The following is a 13,939-nucleotide window of genomic DNA, read 5'->3' as shown; positions in this document are numbered from 1 at the left end:
TAATTTAACATTTAAAAATAATTCAGAATATTAGCATACATTAATTTCTTCAGGTATTAACACACTGGTTTCATGTAAATAGTTGTATTTCACACTAAACGATTGTGTGTTCTGAGGGTTAAGTGCACTATTTATTCTTTCACACAAAAGGGATGCATATGTTCTAACAGTTAAATGCACTATATTACTACAGATTGTCTTGTGGTGTGGTTTCGAAGCCCACTGCTGTCTGAACTTCCTTGTGTAAGTTTCAATACTTACATGGGTCTCTACTTTGAAATAGTGTGTGTAATTTGGTAGGGTTGGAGATATATTCTCCCCATCAGTGCAACATAATGTACAATTAAGCCATATGATAACCAAATGTTTTTTCTCAACTTGACCAATGAAATATTTATATAACAGCCATTATCTTGTATTTTGCAGGACTGGTCTAGCCTGATACTGCTGGTAGTAGCAATAGTTTTTTTTTACTGCAGTGAAACAAATACCGTGATAAGTAAGACTATGTAACTAGTATTTAGTTATATAAATTCATTGTATCTTGAAGACAACTAGCTGATATTTAATGTGCTTCCTCAAAGCTTTATCTCCTGATTTATTAAAACCGTTTTATTTTAATTTCAGTTGTGGTAAAGTTACAGAAATTTTCAAAATCAAACTTTCTCAAGGCAATCTTTCAATATTTGTATTGTCTTAAAACAGTCATGAAGAGATTACTTCTGTTCATATCCTTTCCAGTTTGTGTAAGCAAGTCTTCAAAAATTGAAAAATAATACATTGAAAGTTCTTTATGTAAAATAACTGGACTGGGTCTGGCTTATTGTTGGATTGCCTGGACTTGCAGATCTGAGGATACAATGTTTGGCTCCTTCTACTCCAAAAAAATTATACAACTTGATGTCATAGATGCAGTAAAAGAGGAACAATCAGTACCACTATTTGATCAGATAAATATATTTGGTGGTAGGTTCTTTTGACCAGCTGTCTCCTGTCTGGTACTTAGCAGTTCAGAATGATTAAGAATCTTATAATAAAACTCCAGATTAGCAGTAAGTAATAGTGACAGTGTGTTAGGTTTATTTTTTCCCATGTAATCACATTAAGACAATGATAAATGGAAGAGGGGTTTGGCTTTGGGTGATTATTTTAATTGCATTCATAAAATAAATAAAACATGTACCCTGTAGTAAAGTAATAATAAAATATTCTGTTTAATAATAATTTCAATGTTCTTCTAATTGTCACAACATTTTTAACTTTAATAATTTTTACTTTGATAGGAGAGTATTATATATGGTGTAATGTGAATAGCTGGATATTAACCCTTTCCTTAAGGTGTTGTCACTAAATTTACAAATATTTACTTCTGAAGACAAAAGCACATGATTTATTTAAAATTACAAAACTTTCTGTAGAGTACTTTTTAAAATTTAATTATGGTATTCTAATACTTATTGCATACAACTTGTTTACAGAATAGTAAATAATGGCATATGGTAATGGCATATAGGCCTTAGTAATAGAGGGATTGTATATCATATATACATAGATATGCACTGTTTTCAGTCAAAGTAGTTCTTATATATGACCCCAGCGTATGTTTCTCAGAGTTTTAGGTGATGGATTACAGTATGAAATATTCCCATTGTTTTAAGCCAATGCCCTTCTGTATTATTTGATATTATTGCAAGGCTATGCCATAGTTTTAAGACACTGAAAGAAACTGTTAACTTCAAGTCAACTTCTTACCACATGCTTGCCCTTTCAACTGTGGTGGCATTATAATGTGGTGCTCATTTCCACTGTGCTTTTATAAAGACTATTCAAAAAGTTGGCAGAAGGTACGATTAGTCGTGTATAGTTCTAATCATTAGATGTTATATGTTAGATGTTTTATCAATTTTGAGACTTGTCTGAATTTGAATATTGTGCATAGGGGGGAAAAAAAAACATGCCCAAAACACCCATATTTTAAGCAAAAGTACTACAAATTGACTCTTTATTGACAATATTTTACTGTATCACTACTTGGGTTGGTACCCTCTTATGAAAACTATTTTATTTGTGTTACTTTGTCGTGCAGGTAAAACAAATGTTTCACTTCATAATATTTGGAAGCTGTCTGGCAAATTAAATTAACAAAATAGTTAATTTCATAAATTTCAGTAATGCACTAACTAGTTTGTATCTCAATAGTGATAGTACCAAAAGGAGTCAATAGGGGTGAATTGCTTATGTTGGTTTACACTTTATTCATCAGTTGTTTAAAAAAAATTGTTTGCGAACATATGTTATATCAGTTTTTTAGGATGTAATTTATTAATATTGTGTTTAAAATTTTTTTAAGTTGTCCCTACTGTAAATAAAAGCTCCTCCAACTGTTTTTATTCTAGATAATGTTTACCATTTACAATGGCTTTAGTAGATTAGTAGCATTTCAAATACCTTTTATCATGTGTTTATTTGGAAGGTTGTTCTAAGCATGCTAACACTGCACTCGGTTATTAAATAATTTTATATGTCCAAGATCAAATTAAACTTTTTCCACCCATGTTCCTGAGAGATGGACACAGCCTTGTGTAGGTTAGTGTTAACACTGTTTCTTATGATAATGTAACATGCTCCAGGTACGTTTTCTTTTATCATCACAAACTCTACATTCCAGGTTTAAAGATCTTTAGAACTATGAATTTTGATTGATCTAATCTGTATTACTAATTAAAATACTTCGTTCTCAACAACATCTTAGTCAATAACAAGTATGCTTTATTTTAAAACAAGGTACAGTTAGGGTTAAAGTGGAAGGGAAACTGTCACACTTAAATTTTTGATATAGTTTCTTTGTTGGGTTAGTTGTTGATATGCTACCAAAGCTAGAAATTGTTATTTTCAAAACCAAGACACAGATCTCTGTTAATTCACAAGAATATACTGAAATGTTATTTTAAAAAACAACACTTTTATTGACTGAGTGATCTGACACTGGTTAAGCCTCATATCAAACAGTCAGATTACACAAGCCAAATAAACAAATGAATTAAACCTTTTGTTATGCCTCTACTGTCATTAAACCTTCTTTAAACTAGATTCAAATTTATGTGTAACTAAGTAGCTATTGTTAATAGTAAACTTTACCCTACAATGTATTGTCTATGGTCAGTTTATTACTATAGACACGCTGGCCACTCTGATAGTTCCTGTTATTTATCATATGTTACACGGCTTCAACATGTTAGAGGAAGGAGTTTCATTGAGTTCCATTCACTGTAAATTACTCTCCCAAGTTTCAGTAGATTCCAGTGGCAAATGTTTAATTAGAATGACATTTGAGAGATGGCTAAAACGTATCTGAATGCATTGTTGCACTTTTGTGGCATTTCTTTTAAGCACTAGAGTGATGGATTGTTGCAATAGAGTGGGACATACTTGTTTAGCAGAAACATGCAGGTTTAACGTAGGTATTATTTGCTTTTCTAAAGGAGTCTAAGAACCCAACACTTTGCTATGAGAATGTTTTCCACACTATTATATTGCAGTCTATTGAAACGCACTTTTCCGTCAGAAATGGAAACGAATGAAATGCTGGTTATAACACCTATTCATTCATTATCCACAGTTAATATATCAAACACCACTCTAGCTATTGTTTACACCTGTTGGACTGTACGACTACCCAAGCGTCGTTTTCGAAACTCCATCACCCGAAACATGCTTGCCCTTTCAGCCGTGGGGGGCGTTATAATATGTGTTGTTTTCTCCATCTGTTACAAGCTATTTCTAACAACAAGATTATTAGCTAGTCATGAAAGTAATGTGTGATATAGGTTCTTGCTAGACGGAAGTATAGTAATACAAATATTTAATATGAAAATAAATAAATAAAAATACACCGATATTTCAAAGAGATATGAATATGTCTTATATAAAACAATAGTCTTGCTAAATCAGTTGTTATACAACCACAAGTAGGGGTTACTGGTACTAATAAAGTGTTAAACCATTATATATCATTGGTCCTTTTTAATCAGTGATGTCGAGAAAACCCACTTGTAGGGAAATATATATGCAAAAACGGCTCGTTTGGGTTGAGAAAATATTTTGCATAGAAGAGCGAACAACGTTTCGACCTTCTTTGGTCATCGTCAGGTTCACAAAGAAAGAGGTAACTGATCGGAAGCTGACCACATGTTTGGAAGGCGTTGTGTAACTGAGTGTCGGAATGTAGAGGGCGGTGTTAGATGTTTGAATATATAATTTATTTATTTTATTATATTAATATAGGTATAAAGGCGTTCTTTTATATTAGTTTATTTTGGGTTTAAGTTGTTGTATAAGTAAGGCTTCTTTAATTTTACGTTTGTTTATGTTTGTTTCTTTATTTAGTATTTGAGTGTTTTCTATGGTTATGTTGTGTTTATTTGACTTGCAGTGTTCGAAAACGTGTGAAGGTGACTTTTTATGTTCTTTGAATCTGGTTTCCATTTTTCTACTTGTTTCTCCAATATAGAAGTCGTGGCAGTTATCACATTGTATTTTATAAATAATGTTGGTGTGGTGTTTGTCAGTGTAGTTTTTACATAGTATAGACCTCAGTTTTGTGCCTGGTTTTTGAATAAATTTGGTATTAACTGGAATGTCATATTTTGTTACTAGTTTTTGCCAAATGTTGGTTATTTTTCTGCTGATGTCAGGAATATATGGTATCCAGCAATATATGGTTTCGTGATTTTTTGATTCGTGAGATATATTTACTTTTGTTGGTTAATTTTGCTTTCTGTCCAGGTGTGTGCGTATGTTTTCTACGGTTTGTGGAGGAAACTTATTGATGTTGATGAAGTATTGTTTTATTTTGTCTAATTCATCGTTAATTTTATCTGGTGAGCATAGTTTTATGGCTGTGTTTATTTGGTTTCTTAGTATGTTGAGTTTTTGTTTTGTTTCATGTGCTGAGTCCCAAGGAATGTATAGTCCAGTATGGGTGATTTTTCGGTGGATTTCTGTTTTGAATTGTGTGTCGGTTCTTGTAATTTTGAGGTTAAGAAATGATATTTGATTGCTTTCTTCCTGTTCACATGTGAAGTTAACGTTGGGTGTATAGAGTTAATATGATTGAAAAAATTAAGTTTGTGTTCTGTAGATTTGAATCCCGCAACCGAGTCATCTACATATCTGTACCAGTAAAGTGGTGGATGTAATGCTGTGTTAATTGCTTGTGTTTCAACTTGTGTCATAAAAATATTGGCTAGAACTGGTGATACTGGGTTGCCCATGCTTAGGCCATTTGTTTGTATATAGTTGTGGTTGTTGAACATGAAGTTTGTCTTTACCGTGGTGAATTCTATGAGGATTGCTAGTTAGTTGCTGGGAATGTCTATAGTTGGGTAAGGGTCTCGGATATAGAGTTCTAAGGCTATCTTTCAGGCTTCAGTGGTTGGAACTTCTGTAAAGAGGGATATAACATTGAAACTGGCCATTAAGGCTTTATGATTAAGTTGATTTAGATTAGACTTGAAATTAAAAGTCTTTGATGAATGAGCTGGCTGATGTTACATATTTGGAGAATGCCCATGCTATGTATTTACCAAGATTGTAATTAAACGATTCATATGTGGACATTATTGGTCGTAATCACAATCTGGTTTATGAGGTTTGGAGATGCCGTATATTTGGGGTGTGCGTGAGTCGGTTTTACGTAGGTAGGAATAAAGTGTTTGTGAAATTGTGTTGGCTTTTTTTCATTTTAGTAGTAATTTGTTCAGTTGCGTCTCGTGTGTCTTTGTTGGATTTGTGTGTATTGGGTTAAATTTGTTCGTGTCTGATAGGATGTTCTTCATTTTTTGGATGTATTCATTCGTGTTCATTATGACTATAGCGTTACCTTTATCTGCTTTTAGAATTTTTATGTTTTTGTCTTGTTTTTAATGCAATTAATGTCTCTTTTTGTAAGGTTGTTTTTTAGTTTTCTGTTTTTTGAAATTATGTTGATGGTTTTGTGAGAAAATTCTTTGAAAAAATCGTTTAAGATGTTGTTTTTAGGTGTTTCTGGAAAATATAAATTTTTAATTTTACCTGGGAAGTTTGGCTGTTGGATGCCAATAAAATTATCTAAGTTGTCCATCTGCTGGTCATTCTCTGTTTACCTCCAGGCCTCGAAACTGTTGTTTTTTAAACTCTGTCTCGGTTTAAGAAAGACAGTTGCTCAATCTTTGACCATAGACGATTTCATAAATATCTCTAGTTTTATTGTGTTAGTTACCAAAGTATGAAACATATCGTATCCTTACTTTTTGATTTCTACAAACACCAGACTAAGGAACTTTGTAAAACTAAAACAAAATTAGACCTTTTCATACAACACGAAACGTAACTAGAAAATAAAGAACGAACAACCTATGAAACTAAAAAGACTAATAATTTTACCACGTGTTTCAAAACTTTTACTGTTAAAACTTGAGAGGGTAAACTTGTAACCCTTCACTATAACATGGACAACATTAACGTTTTTTAACAAATATTTTATCTTTGTAGTTGGATACTTGTACTACTACACTCAATGTAACAAGCTGAATAATGCCTGCACCTTACACACCTGAAACTTTGCTCACCTTGACCCAAACAAACAGGTTGAGACAATATTTCAGGTGTACAGATGGCAGGTTGTCAATATCACTTGTATGAAAAACAAGTTGGGCTGGAAATTAATAGTAGTTAGCAAGTCGGGATGCAGCTCTAAAGGTCCAAGGTTCGAGACCTGATCCTATTGAACATATCCTACACTTCCATCTATGGTGTGTTATAAAAGTGCCAATCAATCTCGTTCTGAACCAAAGGCAAAGCCCTCGTGGTAGGGGATATTATTGGCTAGCTGAATTCACGTGCACAGGGGTAACAAAATCCATTCATCCAAAGATGCTCGACTAATGAGGATTTGGTATTGGTACTGGCTACAGAAGACTTGTCACTGTAAGCCAGTATCTTAAATCTTTAGTCATCAGGAATAGAAATGATCCACAACAACATTGAGGTGTTACCCATGGATCCTATTCACCTTTTAAAGGAAATAAATGGACCGAATTCCTGAAACACGAACACATTAAGTAATTTCAAGCAACTTCTTCTGTGAGGACAACAAAGTATTTAGTGTTGCTACCCCTATTTTACCTTCACTGTTAGTTCTCGTATCTCATCAGATCATGTCGCACGCTCCAGTTCTTTCATCGTTATTGTAATATCCGTCATTTGCTGTAGCCAAACAGTGATCATTACTAAAGTAGTCGGTCAGTTGGAACAGAACTCGTCTATTGCCTTTCACAACCCTGTCTATATACCTTTATACGCACAGTCTGGTTGGTTCAGGTTTTGTTTTTATCAGACAGATTTTACTGCTACTCTTCATATGCATCCACAACCAGGGTCCTTTGGTAGAGGCCCGGCATGGCCAAGCGTGTTAAGGCGTGCGACTCGTAATCAGAAGGTTGCGGGTTCGCATCCCCGTCGCGCGAAACATGCTCGCCCCTTTCAGCCGTGGGGGCGTTATTAATGTTACGGTCAATCCCACTCTTCGTTAGTAAAAGAGTAGCCCAAGAGTTGGCGGTGGGTGGTGATGACTAGCTAGACCCTCTAGTCTTACACTGCTAAATTAGGGACGCCTAGTGCAGATAGCCCTCGAGTAGCTTTGTCTGAAAACGAACAAACCAAAATTTTGTAGTCGGGAAAATCTTTGCTCTTGCGCATTGTCTTGAACACTGATTGTTGTATAGCTATATCTCTGTTTATAGGGCTTTAATAGTCATATGACATTTGTAGATACTCGTTTTTGCAAATGAAATAAATTACTTATTCTACAAGGGCAGGAGATTGGGAAGCCTCATTTAGTGGGGCTATCATAAACTGGTTAAAAAATATACGCCAAAACTAGTGTATATTGGCAAATACCTTTTATAAATGTTCAGTACATTCTTGATAGTGAAAAGAAAACGTTTACCCCTGAAACTTAATTTCTTTATACACCAGTACCTTCGACTGGGGCCCATATACTGAAACTCGCCCGTAATTTTAAAAAATCCTTCTGAAATATATAATTTTCTCTACAAGTGGGTTTTATCGTCTTCACGAACTTCTGAAATATCAATACTATTTTCGTCACGTTATTAGGACTTGTAGCTAAGAAACTTTAGTGTATCTATAACGCAAAAAACTCGTTCAAAAAGTAACATCTATTTCACTACCCATCTAGAGAAACAATCTCAGCCTTCCAAAAAGAATGAGAAACGAGTGTTCATTATTATTTAACTATAATCTCGCTTCTGATTGGTTGATTTTATGACAGTCGTTTTGGTTAAGTTTAAACACAACAGTTGCACAACATTTTGAAGCTGTAGGCTGGTGTTACGTGATTAAACAACTTTATTGTAGAAGCTTCTTTGTTTAACTTTTGCGCGAAATTCAGTAGTTGAGTACTCTGTGCTAACCATCCCTAATGTTGAAGTGGTAGACTATAGGGTAGGTATGTAGCTAGTCAACACCAGCTACCGCCAAATCACCTACGGGCAGGTGTGTTTCGTAAAGGATTCGAATCCGCAGATTGCGAATCGAGTTTTCCAACTACAAGGCCTCTGCTATATAAACATTTGACAAACAAACTTTTTTCGTGTTTTTTAATGAATAAAATTGTCTGAGAGACGGTTCTCGTCATCACCTTCTCCAAGAGGGTTGCACCAAGTTGATTCACCTGAAACTTTGCTCACCTTGTGCAGTTGTTCAGGTTGAGACAAAGCCTCAGGCACAGCAGCCTGGCAGCGATCTTCCTTGTGGATTTGTTCAAACCTTAACCCAAGTTTCTGAATAATATATAAGCAAAATTTTCGTGAGTTAGACAGTGTTACATTTTTGAAACAAATCGGAACGTGTCTTAGTTGTAAATGGAAAGTAAACGGATGACATAAGGTGTTTCAGGTTGTCAGTTCTATCACTGTAGTTCATGGTACGCACGATAGATGGCGATACTGAGGTTAAACCGGTATCTATTAGTGTTTATGTAGAATCGTGGATTTTCAGAATCATAAATAACAGCTACTGTTTAACAAAACTGAAAGTGCATCCATTATTGAACCCCTTAGCAATATTTTATTACAATTGTAGATAAGCCAGTCACGATACTTTTTAAACTTTTTTACGTTATTGAAAACATTCGTATCAAATAAGGAAAGTTTGTTTGATAACCACATTTTTAGCAGTTACAAAAATAGAATGTTTTTATCTGTAGCTTTATTAGTGTTGCAGTATACAATTCAATTAATAACTAGTGTGGCAGTTTAGAGTTTTTGTTGTTTAAATTTTTCAAATTACATTAGCGTTAACATAACTTCAGAAATGTAGAACATCTAATCTACTTAGGATAATGGCTTCTGTGGCCAAGAGCGCACCCCAAGATAGTCAAAAAACATTTTCCCCCGATATAAATCACGTTCCACGTGGGCGTGAAACCAGCTTGACACCGTGCCATCCATCAAGGAGTCACTTAAAAAACAAACTAACCCTAAAAAGCTTTTGTTTCCACGTCCATCGACGTTGAAAGGAGAAGAAATTGAACAATTTGCTTTCAGAAGGTTTACTTAAATTTCAAACTTATCTCTCACGTCAGAATATGTGCTTTGTTTTTCTTTTAAACTGCGCCTGGATCATAGACATGGTGTACAACTGATACATAAAATACAGTGTACAAAAGAAAAAAAGGAATGTCTCTTGCCATTCCGGTTTGTGTTTTTTTATCAAAACACTTGGTGTATTATTTTTAGTTGGGTGTTTACTGTTAAACTACAGACTGGGCTGTGCCACCACGGGTATCAAGTCCGGTTTGTAAGCCTTGATAGGCTTACCGCTCTTATTATACGTTCTTCAAATTCTTAAATTCCGAGTGGATAAGATAAAGAATGCACTGTTGAAAATATAATAGGTCTAATATTGTTTCATGATCAGAATAATTACAGTTATGCTACGCCAGCATGTAGAAGTCCTTCACATCGTAACTTTTATTTAAATAATTTACCTTATCACTTTGCTGTTAGTGGTATTTTCGGTCGTAAACCCAATAATATCTCGCAGGGTTTGGTCAGCTTAGGAGATTTATTATACTTTAGTTGTAGTGTGTAATGTAAGGTCTATAGAGTAACTTAACGTGACATGGAGTTTGCCCACAGTGCTGCTTTTACAGAATTAATGATAAAGTTCTTACTATTTCCCTGGAGTAACATAAACAGGAAATTTCGCAACACTGGAAATTTAGTATATTCCTTTTATCTTTCACGTCGACATTTTAAAGATTCACTTCTAAACGAGGATTATACGTGCATGGTCTTCAATAAATGCCAGGTGATAGTCTTAAAGTATCCACTGCCAACCCTAATGTAACGAAGTAATAGCATTTAACCCTCGTTTCCATAGTGTGTCCATGACCCCAAAGAACGGAGGGTGTTGTTTATATAAATTTAATCTCGGAGATCTGGGAATTTGACAGTTAATCCCACTCTTCATTGATTAAAAAATGGGCCAAGAGTGGCGGTGGGCGATGTTGACTGGCTGACTTGTCTCTAATCTATCACTTCATTACTATGAACAAGTAGCATGGATAGCCCTCTAGTAGTTTTGCGCTAAATTAAACAAATATATTGTAAAGGAAACTCGAGTAGTTTCTATGTATAATTACGGATGGAGCTCAATGTGGTTTCAAACAGAACAAACCCTGGGTAAAGCTGAGAGGTTATGGTTGCATCGTCTTATCAGATCTTCAAGAATATACAGAAAGTATCGTGGTCCAGCTCGAGTCTCGTTTGATAACAAAACCACAAGCTACTCGGCCTCATCTGTGTAACCGATCCAAAACGATAACATGATAGTTTGTCACGAATGAGCATTAGGTGAGGATCTACTGGAAATTCATCATCGTCTAAAGAACCCGATCTCAATTCACCTTCCTTCGCTTCTGTAAAACACACACACACACAGTTGAGAAAAAGAAAGATTTTATCGCGTGCTGCCCGTGGGCGGTTAAATAAAACAATACATGCTCTTGTTGCAGAGATTTACGTCCACATGCTATTTGTTGAAGTTCTGGACAGTGGATAGCATGTCCAGAGGCTTTCCCTTTCAATAACTAATCTATTTGTTCTCGAGACCGGGCACCTAAGAGCAGACGACAAACGGACTCGATATACATCGCATCACCATGGAAACGAACACGACATCTATATTTGCTTTTTTCTGTTGATAAATTTTTTCATCGTATTTTCACTAGACAGAAGTATTTATGAAATATGACAAGGGTTTTCTCCTAAGGCAGAATTACCCAAGTTTGGATATGTATTTTTTTTTAGTCTTCATACACAAACCGATTTGCATTCTGGCCAGTTTCTAAAAGTTCAGAAGTACAAATTAAATGTCTGTTAAAATTTTGGGCAAATTTTTTAAGCACTCGATTATAAGCACTTTACCGGGTGAAATGAACTGTGAAAAAATAGTTGTAATGGAAGGGAATTAGTGAGAAAAATACTGTTATAGAAACTTTCTCTATCCATTCTCCCAAGAACTCACGATTCTACTTATTTGATATGGCAGACAAATAAAGCCTACTATTTGGTTACTTTTAACCGTTCAAGGGTCTGTATTTATGGTATGCAAATGAAAATTACTAGTGGCAGCCTTAACAAATTTGCCATCTTTAACTTGTAATTTCTGACCAAAGAACAGGCAGCCAATCAGCAGAATTTTATCACACGTTATCTACACTAATGGCTTGACTGTCACAATTGTCACACACCAACGACGTAATCTTGGAGTGGGATGTTATAGTATCACGTGAATTTGAAGCTCGTTCGCAAGTTCTAAAATCTAAAACTCATATCTATAATCCAACCCGTGACCATTAATGTGCTACTTATGCTGTATTTTTATACAAACAGTCAATTTTGTTTTCTCCGTGTAGCCTTTAAACCTAACTGTGACCGGTCATTGTTCTATCTGTGGTTGATATATACTGTTGGCCAAAATCTTAAGGCCAATGAACATAAAGAAAAAAAAAATGCATTTTGCGTGGTTAGACTCGACCATTTATTTGAGTAGAGCTTCAAAAGATGAAAATAAAACTAAACTTTTTTAGCATTTAATAGGGAAAATGTGAACACGGAACGAAATTTAGTCATTTGTGTTCAAGCATTAGCGTTGTCAACATTTCCCACTGACATCTCCTGTGTTACATTGGGTAAAAACATGGCAAAGACTAAAAAGTTGACAGAGTTTGAACGTGGCAGAATTGTCGAGCTGCAAAAGCAAGATCTCTCTCAACCTGCCATCGCTGGTGAGATTGGGCGAAGTAAAACTGTTGTTACAAATTTCTTAAAAGACCCTGAGGGATACGGAACGAGAATTTCAAGTGGTCGGTTCAAGAACATTTCGCCGGCGTTGAGCAGGAGGATTCGATGGGTTGTCCGGCAAGACACCAGCCGATCGTCGAAACAGATTAAGGCCCTTACGGACTCAGATTAGAGCTCAAGAACAATAAGACGGCATCTACGAGAGAAAGGCTTTAAAAAACCGTAAACGTCTTCAAAGGCCACGCCTCCTTCCACACCACGAAACAGCTCGGTTAAACTTTGCTGAGAAGCACCAAACATGGGACGTTGAAAAGTGGACGAAGGTTTTGTTCTCTGATGAGAAAAAAATTTAGCCTAGATGGTCCAGATGGCTTCTAACGTTACTGGCATAATAAGGATATCCCACCGGAGACATTTTCTACACGACAGAGTGGAGGAGGTTCCATCATGATCTGGGGTTCTTTCTCCTTCCATGGAACAATGGAGCTTCAGGTTACACAGAGGCATCAAACAGCAGTTGGCTACATTAGCATATTGGAGAGAGCATCCTTATTGACTGAAGGCCCTCACTTGTGTGGAAATGACTGGATCTTTTAGCAGGACAATGCTGCAATCCACAATGTCCGCAGGACAAAGGACTTTTTCATGGCGAATAACGTGATTCTTTTGGGCCATCCAGCGTGTTTGCCCGAACTGAACCCCATTTAAAATGTTTGGGGGTAGCTAGCAAGGGAAATCTATAAAAATGGACGTCAATTCCAAACAGTGCATGATCTTTGTGAAGCCATCTTCATCACTTGGAATAACATTCCAGCCAGCCTTCTGCAAACGCTTTTATCGACCATGCCAAAGCGAATGTTTGAAGTTATTTGCAATGATGGCCGTGCAACTCACTACTGAGACCTCTTGTTGGGCATTTCCTACCCTGTTTAGGACTTCTTTTTGGTATGGCCTTAAACGTTTGACCAGCTAGTATTTAGGCTAATTTCATAGTGTTCACATTTTCCCTATTAAATACTAAAACAGTTTTTTATTTTCCCTTTTCTTATTTTCATCTTTTGAAGCTCTATTCAAATAAGTGGTTGAGTCTAACAACGCAAAATGCATATTTTTTCGTTATGTTCATTGACCTTAAGATTTTGGCCAGCAGTGTATATACTTTATCCACACGTTTCTGGAGTAACTGAACGAACCTAGCCGCGAGAAACGTATTACACCACTTTACTGGTGGGGCCGAGACGTGAAATTACTCCAGATGTAAGAAGTTAATTGTTTGTTTGTTTTTTGAATTTCGCACAAAGCTACTCGAGGGCTATCTGTGCTAGCCGTCCCTAATTTAGTAGTGTAAGACTAGAAGGAAGGCAGCTAGTCATCACCACCCACCGCCAACTCTTGGGATACTCTTTTACCAACGAATAGTGGGATTGACTGTAACATTATAACGCACCCACGGCTGAGAGGGCGAGCATGTTTGGCGCGACTCGGGCGCGAACCCGCGACCCTCAGATTACGAAGCGCACGCCTTAACGCGCTAGGTCATAAGGGCTATTTGCGCTAGCCGTACTTAA

The sequence above is a fragment of the Tachypleus tridentatus genome, chromosome 12 (genome assembly GCF_004210375.1).
Source record: "Tachypleus tridentatus isolate NWPU-2018 chromosome 12, ASM421037v1, whole genome shotgun sequence".
Lineage (NCBI taxonomy): Eukaryota > Metazoa > Arthropoda > Merostomata > Xiphosura > Limulidae > Tachypleus > Tachypleus tridentatus.
This window is presented reverse-complemented; position numbering follows the sequence as displayed.